Source organism: Centrocercus urophasianus, unplaced genomic scaffold (assembly GCF_019232065.1).
Source record: "Centrocercus urophasianus isolate 14NV4802_14NV808 unplaced genomic scaffold, USGS_Curo_1.0 seq_2, whole genome shotgun sequence".
Classification (NCBI taxonomy): Eukaryota; Metazoa; Chordata; class Aves; order Galliformes; family Phasianidae; genus Centrocercus; species Centrocercus urophasianus.
The window spans coordinates 3341504-3357175 of NW_024884755.1; positions in this window are offsets into that span (position 1 = coordinate 3341504).

Sequence of the window (15672 nt, forward strand, 5' to 3'; positions counted from 1 at the left end):
ATATGTACCTATATGTACCTATATGTACCTATATGTACCTATATGTATATAGGTAGAACTTATTTAGGTGTTGTAATCAATGGTATGATCCCTTCAGATGAGCTGCAGCTCTAACACCTAAAGACATCCAGGTAAATTTCAGCTCTGAACAGCTTTACTACCTTCTATTTTCCCTGAAACTTTTAGGAGTGGGCTCCTTTTTTCCAATGGCTTCTAATGCTTACATAGAATAGGAATATAATATCACAACAAACAATGGCTTTTTTCTTTACAATCAACTCTGCAACTCCTGGTGCAGGTTCCTATCCAGAGGAAGAGTGTAACATTTTGTTCATTCCCATGTGAACTTCAATGTATGATACATTCTCTCAGCTGTTTAAAATCTATGAATTTTAAAATAACAGTGAATTTAAGCTGCTACAAAATTTGCAGTGTCTTTAAAAATAATGGGGCTTTACCAAATCTACTTCATTCTCATATAAATATGTGAAATAGCCTATAAGTTGAAGCTGCTTTTTTTTTTTTTTTTTTCTTTCTGGAGGAAATTTCATTCTTGTTTCATTTACACGCTTTTTTGGAGGCCAATGCAAATAGAGAAAAACAGAATGGAGGGGACAAATATATACATGTGAATGGAGAAAAGCAGTATAGATGAATATGAAAAGAAGAGACGGTCTTGCAGTGAATTAAAGTAGTAATTAATAACCAGACTCTCCCAAGTGAAATAGGTATTTCGGTGTAGGCTTACCTTTTCTAAGCAATCTCTGTTTGCAACAGGTTGTATGAATCTTATAAGCAAGCTTATCTTCTCCATGTGGACATATCCACAGAGCAAGCTGCTCCTTCTCTGTATGCAGCAGCACAGTTCTGCCAGTCCCAGAAATGCCTGCAGAGTGCTGTGGCAGTCTTCAGTGTCCACTTCAGTGTCTTCTGCCTGCACAGCTATGGTAGTGTATGTTCAGGATTCAAGTTCAATAGAGTGAGACCAGATTTGCATTTCTTTAATTAGTACTTTTATGTTGTAAGTATAAATCTTTATGTTACTATCTTTGTGATAATGAGTTGATTCGCACTGTAGGAAGATCTGGGAAATACAGACAGAGCAAAGCATGTATGTACATGTAGGAAGGTGTGTATAGGAGTGATGCTTCTCCTAGGGCATATCCACACAATAAAAATTTAACAAATGGGGCAGGTGTTTTTGCCACACCAATAGGTAAGTTGAAGTCCCCAATGCAAGAAAGACCTTTCAAATAATTCTGTAAGTGATCAAGAGTGCAGTGAATTGAAAATACTACCAAAGCTTAATTGTTTAGTCCTAAGTTTAATGAAGTATTTAGGCCCAAACTTCCCATTAATTTAAATGGGAAATCGATGGGAAGTTAGGCTCCTAAATGCTATGTTGAATCAGGGCCTTGGGGCTCAATTGAGATTCCCATAGTGATCACTGGAAAGACTTCCATTAAAGCTCTGGATTGTGTTAATCACTTCCATATCTATCTGTTGGTACCTACCTGGCTCATTTACAACTCTTTGTAGGTTGTGTTAAGGGCTAAAAGTAATACTTTCAAATCATTTAGGATACAATTATACACATACTAGAACTTTGAGTAGAATCTAAAATACTTTTCTAAAACTCTTCTGATGATTGCCTGCATTTCCAGGTACATGTCTACACCAAAAACTAGCTCTATTCACCTGTGCAAAGTCGTCTTTTTACTTCAAAATCACTATCTTAGAATTTCTATGTTACATGCAATAAAAAATTTGAAGAATTATTGTGGGTTTTCTTTCCCTACAACTGTGACTGCTACCAATCAGAGAACTTTGGGAAATTGGCCTTCTTTCTGAATTTCTAGTGGAATATTTTTAAGATGTTGAGAAATCTGGGCAAAAAAACACTGATCTCAAAATATCTCACTAATTACAAAATCTGATCAATAGAGAACGATGAATAAGTAATTCTAAATAATATTTCCTGATTTGTTGTTTTAATCCCACTAAGTAATTATTCACTTTTATCTTACAGTTGGTAAGATAACTGGTATCACTTAAATAATTCCCATTTTTTTCCAGTGATAGCAGCATTTAACCCTGAGGAACTAACCTTAAGGTTAATTAAATGTTTGAGCAAACCAGAGGTGATTTATAGTTTCATGCTGAAAGCAAGGGAAGTTCACGGTTTTGTTAGGTTCTGATGTAAAATAAGATAAAATCTAGTGCTCTCAAGCTGAGTTTCACTTTCAGTTTTTATTTTCTTTAAAAATCTGAAGCACAGAGGATCTCAGGTTGTGTGTAATGCACTGTGGATCACATTTAGAGTTTCAGCTTCTCCACAAGCATCAGTACATCTCTGTTGCTATGAGCTACTTTGTGCATCCTTAATAATAATCAATCTTTGTACTACAAGTTTGTTTTCATGGTACTTTTTTACTGGAATCACTGCTGGCAATGTTGGATACATTTCTTTGATATGCATGTTAACAGTTATGAAAGAAGAAAAAAAGAGAGACTTCTGTATATGCACTTCATGGAATGACAGCATTAGTTAAGGAATGTTACGTGCCCACTTTGATTAATGAGTATTGGGAGATTATTTCTCAGCTTGATTCATGTGCTTAAGCAGTGTAAAGTAATTTAGTATCTAATTGCAATGTTTTCCAGAAGGTTACATTGCTGACGTTATGCTTATGGAATACAGAACTCAAACCCACCCTCTGCATAACATTCTCATACACAGTAGCATGATTCATTTTACTAGAAGGTAATCAAATTATATATACAAGTATGTTGTTCATTTAAAGGTATTAAACATCTGTACGTTAAAAATATCCAATACAAATATGTTAATATACAAATTTCTCAAGGGCTGCTGTACAGTTCTACAGCACAAAGGAGCACTGTAGTTGCATTTAAAATATTTAAGATTAGACTTTTCATATAGAAATAATTGTAATTTTTCATTTAGAATTCCTCAGCTCAACTCAGACAGAAGTTGATTGTGGATCAAATGTTTCCACGTTTGAGAATGAGAACGGTGAAGGCATTGCTATACACAGCTTGTAGGGGAAAAGGAGAATGAAGGGAAGTGTTTATCAACAGCCAAACAAAGGAACACTAGTGCTGAAATAGACAGAAGCTTTGTAAGGACATAGATCAAAATGAATGAAAGCTGCACTGTTGAGTTGAATATCATGTGCACAGAGTTCAGGGCTCGATAGTATCCCTGATCCCATAGGTAGGCTTTTCCACAATGCAAAGAAGGAGAAAGAAAAAACAAATGAATGCCAAATCACCCAAAAGAGCCTTGTTGCGTGATTCAACTGCTCTAATAGTAAGTTCTTTGTCAGCAAACTGGACTAGCAGCAGTGCTGTCTTTCCATTTTGTAGAAGAATTATTTGCCTGTTTCCCTGACCAGGAGTTAAATGAATGTACTGATGATCACACAGCCAATAACAGATACAGGAAAGACCGAAGCCATGAGCTTAGGTCTGAAGATGTAGACGGTCAGAATAAGAGAACAGGTAATGAGCTCTCACCTTCCAGTGCATTGCTTTGTCTCGTTTTCTGGGTATCTATATCTGGCTAGTACTCAATATTAATTTCCTCTTACCTGTTGCAATATATTTTCCATATCTTTTATTTTCAATCTGCCTTGAAATATTGACCTTTAATAGGAGGAAAATATATTAGAAAAATTCAAGACTTTTTTTTGAAAATAGGTACATTTAGAAGTCTGCTGTCAATGACACTGAACTGAGACCCAGATTATTAGAGAAAAGTCCGCTTCCTGTAGAGAAAACTGATTTCTCTAGATGCTAAACAAATGAGATTCTCTTTCAAGTATTTATGGAGCCAAGATTAGATACTGCTGTAGTTATTTAAACTTGAATTAGGCCAAGTTAAGGTTGACAGTGACTTCTGTCAATGTTATGAGTTCTTCATATCACTTCCTACCTGGGGCAGGCATGGGATGCTTTGGCCTGCTGTTAATTTCATGTCAGTTTTCAGAAATTCCATCTGACCTTCAGTTTTCTGAACATTTTAGTGTGCAATAATATCCAATATTGTGTATTTGTTTATTTTGTGCTGATTATCATGTACATGATAGCTTTGAGAGGCTTGAGAGGAAATGCAAAGAATGAAATTCTAAAGAGAATGTGCAGCATGACAGCAGTATCAAAATGATCTCCCTCATTGATAATCTATTTAAAGCTGGAACTTCTTTCCCTTTCGAAATTGTTGTCAGTGGATTGCTTTTCTCTCTAGTTTTGCTCTGCTGAAAGAATAGGTGTGGCAGATCATCTAAAACAGTTGTGAGGGTGTGAGATCATACTGCACTGAATGCAAACCACTGTTGGTATTTTGCAATATCCTCTATGGAAAAGAGGATGCCTCACTAAGATACAGCACACTCATCACAACTAATCGTAACAATCAAGAATTATCACAAAGACAGTGTGGTAGAGTGAGCACTTCTGCTTAGATTCTTGATGACTGAAGTTTCCTTACTGAGCCTGTTAAAAGTTACTCTCCCTCGGGAGCTGCAATTATCTGAAAGTTTTCTACTCCTTCCCTTCCTTTATCTTGGTTTTTGGTTTTTTTTTTCTTTTTTTTTTCTTTTTTTTTTTTTTTTTCCTTTTTCCCCAGTCATTAGAGATTGAAATCCATGCGTTTATAAGAACCATGAATCTTATCTATCCACAGCAGGCATTTATTACTAGCAAAACATTTTATATGTATTTGGAGATTCTGAGAAGGAAAACCCCAGGTTCCATCTAGTTCTAATCTGTATATTAAAGGCTATATTTGATACACAAAACGTTTCATTAATATATCTGAAATTATAATTGGACAACATATTTCATATTATTTTACACTCCTCCCACTAGAAGAGTGAAGAAATATACTGAACTCTCTATAGAAAAGACTACAGGACCATTTTGGGTTTTGCTGATAGAGTCCTCTGCTAAAGACTGCAGTGAAGTGAGAAACAAACTGTACTTTTTCAGTTTATGCAGTGTTGAAAATGACTGTTTCTTAGCTATGTTGAAGAAAGTAATAAAAAGAGAAGCATTTTAGAAGATGATTCAGTAGCATGAATCTCTAATCGACTTTGTACCCCCTGATGATATTAGAAAGAAAATAGAGCTAAAAATCTCATGTCCAATTCTGGGTAACTTAGTAGCTACCTGAAAATCTGATTTGGTTTAAGTCATCACTGTTCAACAGAACAGTATTTAATACTCATTTCTGAAGAGTTGCAGAACGTTCTGTTTGTTGCATGGACTTTGTTGTTCATATGATTATTTTTGGTAAATATTTTTGCAGCATATGCGATGGTGTATGTATCAGAAGTTTGTCGTTACTTTTCCTTCCATTTTTCTTTGAGGAGTACAGCTGTGGGTTTGAAATCATTGGCTTTCAGGGCTACCGAAAACTTTCCCACATAATTCATTATTGAACTGCAAGCAGTGCTGCACTTGTTGCTGCTGTGGTACAATCTGAGAGACGATTGGATCATAGCTAACCAGGCAGCTAAACCTTTGGGTTGAGCACATTACAGTGATGGTGCTAATCCAGGAAAACCAAACTTTGCTTTCTGATTTGCATGGTGAAACTCAAGTAGAAATTTGGTGTGTGGTTAAAACTTGCACAGATTGAAACCCTCAGTGCTGAATGGTGAGATAAAGCTCTGCCAGTTTTTCTGGCAGATAGGGAACCCCTCCCCATTTGGGGGTACTGTGGCTTTTAACTGGTGCAGCACATCTTTATTTACAACTGTTACCTACTCAGCACAACTTGTAAAGTGTGTTTTTTCTAAAACTTTCCATGTGATACAGCTCTATATATTATATTACACTTATAAAATCCCACCAAACCCTTATGAATTAAAAGATAATTAGTGGTTCAAAACACATAAGACATTAGGCCAGAAGTGTCAAAAATGTCATGAAAGGCCATAAATCATAGTATACTTGCATTGATCCCTTATATAGTTAGTTTTTAAATCATCTCTTTAACACCTTGTAAATGTACAAACAACTATGAACCCAAGGGAAACTTTAATATGTTTTTCATACATATTTTAATTTCATCTCAAAGTACTGGCTGCATAAAAATTAAGTCAGACTCACAAAAACTCATTGATTTCCTCTGGATAAAACCCATCTGTCCAAACTAATTTAGAAGCTTTTTGAAGCCGTAAAGTTAGTCATGCAACACTGAGGTCATTATGGACATCCTGTACTGTAGGAACTCTAGTGTAATTTTAAGAAGGTAATTTTGTTATATTTACTGTATTTAAATACAGTGCTACTTTTAAGGAACAAAAGCCTTACTGTGTAACTGTATTGAAAGTAAACCAGAAGCTGTGAAAAGTGAGATCTGTTCTTTTCCTTGTGATTAATGCACCTTTCTGCCAAAATTGAAACTTCTTAACTGAGCTCATTTAATACAAAGTAAACGAATTCTGCTCTTTGGATTTGATCCGCTGGCTAAGCTCTATAGATAAGGGTCTAACAGTGAATAGCTTTCATTCTAAACAAAGGATGTTTTGATAGAAAGGTCAGAGCTAAGGTCTTTTATATTGTGATAACAGGAAAGGGAAATGACATATTAATGGCAATTCATGGCATGGTGGTCTGCTGAACATGGTGGATCCAAAAGTGGAAAAAAAAAGTCTGTAGTGCTATTTTTTTTTTTTTTTAAGGACATCAGTTTTTAATTGGTCTTATTTTGAATGACAATTTCTTTCATTGCAGTTGGCAAGACATAGATGCCAAAATGTATAACACTGCTACCACAGGGAAGATTTGAAAAAAAAAAAATTGTGTGTATTGATCTGGATTCTGCCCTTGAACGTTTTGCTGCCAGACAGAATATTAAACAGGCTTAGCCCCTGTGAGTCACACTTGTAACAAATGGTGATCTGTGGCTAATTTTTATAATGTGATAGACTTTAATTACATGCTGAATCACTTGAATAGGATAAACAAGTTTAAATGAAGAGGTTCGCACTGCAGCTCTGGACATGTACAACATGTTGCATGGCTTTTGCAAAGTGCTTGGGAATTTGGGATCTGATAGATAGAACCATGACAATTTGTCGTAACGGAGTTTCATCTCACCTACAATACAATGCATGGCATTTTTATTATTATTAAAAATTATTAATAATGAATAGCTACTGTGCAATTGCAGGAGTAATTCTATCACAGAAATCTTTATTCTTACATTAAAAAGAATGTGATTAGGCTAGGTGGTCACTACAGCAAAGATACTTAAAGCACTTATTCCACTCCCCTTCCAGCCACTCCCCTTCCCTTGGAGCAGGGTGATTTATCTAGAGCCAGCTGATGTTATCTGTAGCTCCAGCAACTTCTTACATATCCACATCGAGTCCAACAATTTCGTGACATGGTATGATAGTGTAGATGCCTATGTTACCTAATGAAGAATGGACTGAACAGCATTTCATTTGTGCTCAGAAGAGTATCAACACAGAGAACAGCAGGATCACGTATTCAAGGAGCAGTGTAGGATGACAGCAGAGCAGTACATTTTTCCAGTTCATGTCTCACATCTCTAAAGAGAAAGCTTCCCCTTGCCTGCTTCCCTTGCTACTCCCTTGAGATGCATTCTGTGGTAAACAGTCACTTCGCGCATCGGGCAGCACCTGCTGAATTGGTAATGTTTGCAAAAGATGCTTGTCCCTTGCTAGTACATACAAGCCCTGTAAACTGCACTCTCCATTTCTACCACAGCACAAATAATGCCATTATACTTGCACGTAATTCCTGTCAATCATTTAGATGACATTAGATGACTCTTAAGAGCATCACATAGAAAAGATATCAGAAACCAAGCAACTCCTGCCTTACTCACAGCTGCTATATCAACAACCTTTGATCCCTAGACGGAAGATTAGAACAAACCTCATCCTTGTAAAGTGGGTCATTGCATGCCATCTCTCTAGAAAACCTCTGAGAATGCAGAAGCCCACATTAGAAATGCTTTGTCATGTCAACTGGGAGCAGCTTTGGGAAAGAGCACTTCAAAAATTATAATGATAATCAGCTGTATACAGCTGATTTATGTTCCAGTGAAAAGAAATGCAAGGGCTCTAAGAATACTGCTTATTTAGGAGATGAGCTTTGTACCTCTCAGCCATGTACTTTAAAAGTAGTCTCATGCACACTAGATTGATAAATGCCAGCTATTAGCAAGCAGCACTAGAAAACCAAATAAATCCTATTTTCAGTACTTAGTATATTCCTTTTTCAAGTGTCTATACCCTCGAATTAGTGTAACAGTACTTGGATGGCTGTACCGTTCCTGCAGTGAAAAAATATGGCATCTAGAGCTGGTAGGTTTTTGTGAATCTTGATGGAGTCCCAACTCATACTTCAGTCATGTGGAACCCCGTCTCCACGTCTCCTGGCTTCCCAGTTAATGTTCCTCTAAGCTCTCAAACATTGGACGCTGCTCACACTATCTGTAAGCTATCATACTTGGGAATATCATCTTTAAGGTATTTTCTTACCCAAGTATCATCCTACTATATTTCCTACTTTTTGCCCAAAATATCTGGTGTTTCTCTCAGTCTTTACTGACACACTGTGCATTGGTGTGGAAAACTTATTTCAAATGATTTTTACTTGGGTAAACAAACATTATTTTCTCAAATATGATCATAGCATGAATGTTTATCTCAGTGGCACTAAGTAATAGCTGAAAATAACTTCAAATATCAGCTGTCTTATAGAAAGCTTTTAAATAAAGAAAAATCTGAGAGAAATACTAAATAATAAAATACTAGAGAAATATACAGGAAGTGAATAAATGTGATACCACTGAATAAATATTTTGTTTTACAAAACAATGAAAAGCTTATTGTGAGACATTTAAGTTTTGTCACATTTCAATCTAGTCATGGAACAAAAGCAGTTTACCATTTTGCAGTCCAATACCAAGCTGTAGTAATTTCTTTCAAAATCAGATTTCTCGCTCTTAATAGGCAGCTATTCAAGTGACACAGGAACAAGGCAGTAGTGTTTTCTAAAATGCTTTAGGATTCCTCTGCATTTTTTTCAGTTCTCATTACAGATATGTAACTTAGCTCCTGAATTTGACCAGCCATGCTACAAAAAATAAACCCGATATGCCAAGTTTTTATCAGAACCAAATAAGTTCATGAAAGTAATTGAAATTGCATGTTTATTTAGTGCATAAAATCATTAAGAGAAATATATTTTCACTAAACATGATTTGAGACATAACTTGATTGTGAAAAACTGCTCTAAGGACACCAGAGAGCACGAGCTATCCATCCCCCAGCATAAGAGATCAAGCAGTGGAGGCAGAAAACCAGTATGGATGTTCAAGGATCTGCTGATCAAACTGAGGGAAAAGAAGAAAAAAAAAAAGAAGTGCAGGCAGTGGAAGCAGGGCTGGGTGGCCTGGGAAGAATACAGGAATGCCATCTGTGCATACAGTGGTGGGATCAGGAAAGCTAAAGCATAGGGGGAACTGAACTTGGCAAGGGATGTTCAAAACAATAGGAGATTCTATAGTTACATTTGTTGGAAGAGACAGGCAAAGGAGAGTGCACCCCTCTGATAAATAAGACGAGAGAACTGGCTTCAACAGACATGGAGAAGGATGAGGTACTCGAGAGTTTCTTGCCTTGGTCTGCACTGCAGCCTGGCTTCCTATGCCTCTCACATCCCTCAACCTCTAAGTGGGTGTCCAGGGAGCAAAATCCCTTCCAGAGTAATAGCAGAGCAAGTCCAAAAGTGCCTCATGAGAATCAATATGTACAAGCCTTTGGGGCCAATGACATGCATCCCAGGGTCCTGAAGGAACTGTCTGATGTGGTTTTCAATCCACTCTTTTCATATTTGGAAAGTTGTGGATCTTTAGGGTCCTTTCTAATGTAAGCCATTCTATGAATTCCACGATTAACTGAACAATTGAAAAATGATTGCTGTTGGTGACATCAAAGACAAGACTGTTGTGAAAGCCAGTGTGTGTGTGTGTGTGTGCATGTTGCAGTTTTACATCTGCATTTTAGAAGAAGATATAGCTATCATTTGAAGTCACACTGCTCTTGACTGAGCTACTAATCATACAAGACTGATTTGGATCAATATGCTTAAAGTATGGATAATTTTTCCTCCCATGATCACCAGTTCACTTTGCAAACTGGAAAGAGAACAAGCAGAGACAAAGGGATATTTGAGTAATATTTTGCTACATAAAAGGGTGAATTTCACCTTAAAGCTGATCCTGTCACCTAAACATAGCTTTGCAGTCTTCACTTATCAAATCACCTTATAAGTATGAACTACATAGGATTTTTTTAGCAGACTTTTGCACTAGCTATGATTCTACTTGTAATCTTTGTAGTTTAGGAAATATAAATCCTGGGGTTTTAAAAAATAATAAAGATCAAGTAGTAAAATGATAATGAAGAAGAGATGTGCCTGTAGCAAATGTACTGATGACACCAACATTTGGACTGAATGCAAAAATGGTGAGTTCATTTATCTCATCTTATTTTTCCTGCTATTATAGTTCTGACAGCACTTTATTTTGGGGGATAGTTCATCATAAAACACATTGGAAGGATACGGTTTCTCCCTGCATACTCCAAAAAATTGTCTTTGGCACGTTCCTCTTTTTTTTTTTAAAAAAAAAAAAAAGCATCGGTTGCATCACATGAAACATTTTATATGATCTGTGTTTTCTTATCTCACAGTTCTAAGTTTTCCTAATCCATAAATGTGATGTATAAGAAGACACTGTCTCTGCTTTAGTGAGAGCAAATTAAAGTACAGAGTGGCTGTGTGAATTGGCAAAATCAAAGAAGAGGCCTATGGGGGAGAAAAGAATTTAATACGAGCCGTGTAGCTTAACCAGTGTGTCAGCCTTCTTTTATAAAAGGAATAAATGCTACTGAAGCTACTGAATGGTTGTTGAAATCAATAAGAAAGGAATAAAGTATTTTTCCAGTGTTTTTGCCCCTCAGCTAATGTTCACATGTTAAATTTTAAAACTTCTATTCTTTCAAATAAGAGAAATATGTAATTTTCTAATAAATTTTCTTTATTCTACTTGAACTATAGTAATCCGAAGAAATCAGTGTAAATCATAGTCATCTCACGTATTACTTTTACATATTTACATAATTTACAGTGTTTTGTATATATGTGTTATATTACATTAGACTTGTCCTCCCCCCATCTCTTCAGGCTTCATTTTAAAGCCATTTTCTATAAAAGGAAGATACCTTATTTAAAATAGACTTCAGGTTTGACTTAGCGACAAAATGAACCGTCTTATTTTATGGCACTCGATAATTTGCACATATCTTGCATAACATTATTTATTAGCATTCACCACATTATTAATTTCTATTTTTGATTGATAGGATTATAGCGATTAAAAAGTACCCAGGGCTTTTAAGAACAGATTCAGTAACAGATATCTTCCCTGTTATAAATTACAAATGTACGCACTTCCTAATATAGCATGTTCTTCAGAGTCTTAATTTAACAATCTTATTTTAGTACATCATGGTTCTGAAATGCCAGGACTGAAACAAAAATCAAGAGGCCAGAACACGACATATTTCTGTATGACATTCAGCACTAATTATTGGCTACATCTAAGGTCTATAGCTGTTATAATACTGAAGTCATTAGCCTGACTGTTTATAACCTATTATTTAACTACAGCATAGCATTAAAGAGTCAGCTAGCTACGTTTTCTGCTCAGGGAGAGACATTTATCACCAAACTGAAATTCTATACACTGTGGTTTTCCTGACATTTTGCTCAGCTGCTCACTATGCTTTTGGAAATTGTGATTACTAGAGTGTTTGTTAAATTCAACATAATGTTGAATGAATGAGAAAAATATGCTTTACCAAGAACTGTATTTAATACTGATGAGCTTATGTCCTATCACTAATATTTATGCTCAAAAGAAAAGAGAATTTATTAGTGAATGGCTTCCTACTCAGAAATGGAATGGCTTAAAACAAGACAAAATTCACTGTTTCTTGGCCTGACTAGAACTAGTTATGAAGTTAACGTTATGTAAAAAATGAGAAGTACAGGCAGATGAAATTGCGTTTTCTTTGTAATGAAGGTGTACTAATGAAGGAGACTTCATTCAACTTTCATCTTCCTCTGTTTTTTGGGGCCAGTTCATTTGACATTTAAAAATATTTTCTTGTTGCCTTACCATGCTATTCAATCCCTGCATTTTTATGTCTCCTAGGATTTCTCTACAGAAATCTAAGAGTTTTAAAGTTCTTCAAAACATTTTTGCATGAATCAATTTTCAGAAAAACAATTTTTCTGATTTAATTTATTCTATTCTGACAGTTCTTTTCAAATTTGAATTTATCAGAAAAGTTTACACTACATTTTGAGCTAATACTGGAAATCGAGGATGAAATTCCCACTTGTATGTGTCTTTTGAGTGCTGCAAAATAACAGTAATCCATTTCACATCAAGAAAAAGGAAGAACGATTGCAAGTATTGGAATTTAATCTTTACATTGAACTCTAGTAGAAGTGAATGGGTGAATGTTCAAGAAAAACTTTTAATTGCCACTTTTAGAAACAGGAAGTTTCTTATTACTGCCTCTTAAATTCTTTTTTTTTTCCCAGACTTTTCTTCAACCTGTCTCACTGGTTCTTCTAATCATAACACCGGATAGAGATTAAATCTAAGATCTTTGAAGAAATACCAAACAAGTTTGTATGACTTAAAGTTCATACTACTGCACCCCAGAGGTAGCTATGCAAGTCGGTATTATTCAGATATTCCATTAAATTATAATTTATCTTTAAAAGGTAACACATAATGCCACAAACTTGACAGGATGACTGTTATCATGTTGATCTACACAGTGAGAATTTAACATGAAAGATTTAACACCTTTAACACAAAAATTTAACAAAAATTAGAAAGTATCAGAGTTTCTAGAAATGTATGTAAATTTTATGCTAGTCATTCACATTATAAAGTATTCAGTTTTTAACCTTTCCAAACATATCAGCCAACAGGAGTACTTGGGTCCTTCTATTATGAGCTTTCTTAGAGTAATGGGTACTTGTTTTCCTTAGTGCCATTTATCTCATTGTAGTAAAATAGTACTTCCTCCCCTACTGATCAACGTTGATATCATATCACTGGTAATAGAAGCTACTTCTGAAGCGTATGGAAGATCAGTATAATCGAAAATCAATGATCTAAACGGAGGCTGGTTGTTCTATAATGTGGTTTATGTAATTTGATAATGCCAATTCTAATGGAGTTAAATATAATCCATTGAAATTTCAGGATCCAAGGGTCAATAGGGAGTGCAATGCCTCACTTCCCAGCAATTACCACTTATTACTGGGGCATTGCTTTTGCTTTGCTGTTCTGCTTGCCTCAATAAATAATATTTGGAGACCCTGCAGCTGCAGTCAATAGAGTACAGTTTTATTGTCACAGCTTCATAGTCAGATCAATACCAACTATTCTGAGATACAGGAGAGAACTACCACACGCCAATCTAATGAAACCATGTGTTTTTAGGATTCTGAAAGTATGCATTTTATTCATTGCTCATGCTTAATGTCATTGTTGCTTATAATAGGGCTCCTCTCACTAAACTTTTATATGTCCTTCACATGACATTTATGCACAAAGAAAGGAAATTTGTGTTTTGAAAATGAGTTATAGTGAACAAAATTTGCAAACATTACCCTACTTTTTTTTTTTTTTTTCCCGAGGTTGGTTTCAGTTGCAAGATTTCTTCACATTATTGTTGCAAAGTTTGAGAATAAATTAGAAAACAAAACAAAAAAATGTCCAAGTGAGCCTCATGCTGCAAGCTAAAGTCCATTAAAAATGCTGTAAGTTTCATTTTCTCAGCACTAAGTCACAGCGTCAGTATGAAAACTGGTTAAAACAATTATGATTTGTAACTACAGCCAAAATGATACCTGGGTCTATATGATATTTTATGTGTGACACCGTGCTCTTAAAACTCTGGATTCAGAGGCTGGCTATGCAACTCTAAAACAAGCTTAAATGTCTTAGAGGAACAAGTTCCATCAAAAACAACTAGGCTTAATTCAAGAAGTGTATTTATGATGAAAATTAAATTTTCTTAGTGATGCAAATAAGTGTTATGGGTATGAGCTGGTGGAAGGTGTTCTGATCAAAGTCAAGAAGGTATCATGAACTCGTTCAGGAGTATTTTTCTGTTGTTTTTAAGTGTAACACAGATTATCCTACTATGCTGCTTAAATAGATGTAAGAAATCATTACATACAAGATTTATATTCTGAGATTCATGCAAACAAGACAAGTTCTCTTTTTACCAGCCTCTTTTTAATCTGCTCTTTGTCACAATCATATATAAGTTGCACAAGAAATGCATCGACAGCTCAAAATTAAGAAATCAAAGAGGTTCTGAAAGTATCATAAGAAAGTTACAGCCCTTTTAGGTTAATGACATAAATTTCACATACAGAAATAGTACAAAAGGAAATGTATTGAAAACATCTTTATATTGCAGGTCTTTTCACTAGCTCTTGCCTTTAAATTACATGACCGCTGAGTCACATTTTCCACAATGTACAGTATATCACGGAAGTTGTTTTCTTTACAATTATTTTTCCAACTATTACTTGTATTTTTCAAACCACATGCCAGTGATGATTTGTCACAGGATTACAGAAATAAGGTGATCAGTCATTTCCATTGGGTTAACATAGACATGTTTTTAATGAATGTTTTGGGAACACCGAAAGCTCAATTTTTGCTGCTGGTAAAAATCCCACAAGATGCATAGACACTGAAAGTCTGTTCGATGATTTAAAGTCAGGTAGAAAAGGTGAGGAAGGATTTCAGCATTTTTTAAAAACAGAGACCCTCTTTCCTACACCTTCAAGCGGGAGTTTTCCTTTGCAGTAGCATAAATATTTATAACGCTCACTGCCACCTGCACAATCTTCCCCATAAACTGATATGCTCTCATAACTACTGGCAAAGAAATGTGTTTTACACTACAAGTCCTTGGCAATGTGTCCATACAGTGCAGACATTATCAAAACAAGAGCACTAGCAAGCTTAGTACTGTGGCACAGCCATTGGCTATTTTAAGGTGTTTTCTTTCCCAGACAGACAGACATCTCACACGCACATGTGTATGTATACAGACCTACAGGAAGCAGTGTTGCCTAGAAGGTAGGGCAGAGACTTGGGATTCAGGAGGCTAGGTATGATTCGTAGTTTTTTGCACTGATTTACTGGCAAATTTTTTGGAACTTACTTTATCTTTCTGTGATACAAGTTGCTGCCTCTAAAAAGGAATACTGATACTTCATCACTTTGAGTACTTTGAAATGAATGAATGAAAAATGACACGTATGAAATAAGTGGTATACAAATAATGTATTTATTATTTGTATGTATCTAGACTCTGAAATAACAAGTTCAGAGTAGACAATATACAGCGTTACTTCATTGTAGAATAACCAAGGTCAGTTTCTTTGGGGCACACAGAATATCACAGGTACTGATGTGAAATTACTTAACTTCCTCAGCTCCTGTTTGGGATATCTAACAATTTTAAGACACGTGAAACAAATCTGAATAAA